Raw genomic sequence first — 1,297 nt, forward strand, 5'->3', positions numbered from 1 at the left:
CAGCAGGATAGATAAAAAGTTGTCCCAGCAGAGAAGTCCTGGCTTTATGGACCAGGAGAAATGGTCTGCTGTGTTCAGGTGGAAGCTGGAGAAATGAGGGAGGTTGGCCCCTCGATATGTACTTACTTCAGGGACAGAGGGCCTCTGCAGCCCCTGCTGAATTGTTTTGAAAGACGTGAGCACTTATTTTTAGTGAAACAATGTACCATGTTCTGTGATAATACAGCTATGAATACAGGTGCTGAACACCTCTAATGAGGCTTTTGTGCAGTTCAAGAAGAGATCTGAACATACTTAGAGAGACAGGTATGTGTTAACAGAGTGACTGAACATTTGAGATACATACTGAGGCAAAGCTAGGTCAAGTGAGATGTCCACCTTCCCAGAGAGTGAACAAGGTAATGATATGTCTGGAAATAACAGCTCTCAGTCTGTGGTTCCACTTGCAGGACCACTACATCAATTTGTAAAATAGTATTTGTGTTATCTTTGTAGATTATAATAATTATTGCATAGTAAACATGTCCACGTGTAGAAGTCCTCAGCAGTAACATGTGCAGACTGCAATTTGCCACACATGGTATTTAGCAGCTGCATAATCCTGCTGATGCCAGCATAGCTTCCATAGGTGGAAGCCATGCACAGAGTGTGGTAACATGAAGGCTTGACAATGATGATAAGATGCAATCTTTTGCTAGACACACAGGCTGCAGGACTTCCCCACACTGATTTCTTCTGTCCAGTGCCCCCCTCCTTTAATGGCTGTTTCCAGCCCCTGAGCCTTGTGAGCAAAACTTTGGCATTCACATCCCCAGTCCTGCTGGCTGTCAGCAGCCAGTGTCACCATCAGCTGCCTCTCTGGGTGCCTGTGGGGTGGCTGCTCTCCCACCTCACTCTGCAGTGCTGATGAGTTGGACAGAGTGCTCTGTGTGCAGATGTGGGATGTGCTTCTGCTGCATCCCACATTCTCCTGCCACTCAATGGGGATCAGATGCTGGACTGACCTGAGACAGAGCTGTGTGGGGCAGTGAGGGCTCACAGAGAGGGAGAGTACCATGGTGTGGGCAGTGGATGCTACTTCATAGCACAGCTCCAGCTCGTAATTTGTGCAGGGCTGGACCAAAGTTGTAGTGGGCATGGAAGTGGCTATGGCTATGGGGGCAGGTGATAGTCTTCCTTGAGCTGCTTCTTCAGGGACCTGGAAGGGCCAAAGGATGAGGAGCTTGTAGGAAGGCACAGAAAGATAGGTTGAGAGCCTCATCAGGCAACAGGAAAGCAGTTTGTTCTCTGTGGTAGG

This window comes from Chaetura pelagica, unplaced genomic scaffold (assembly GCF_000747805.2).
Source record: "Chaetura pelagica isolate M959 unplaced genomic scaffold, ChaPel_1.0 scaffold3, whole genome shotgun sequence".
In the NCBI taxonomy this organism is placed as follows: Eukaryota; Metazoa; Chordata; class Aves; order Apodiformes; family Apodidae; genus Chaetura; species Chaetura pelagica.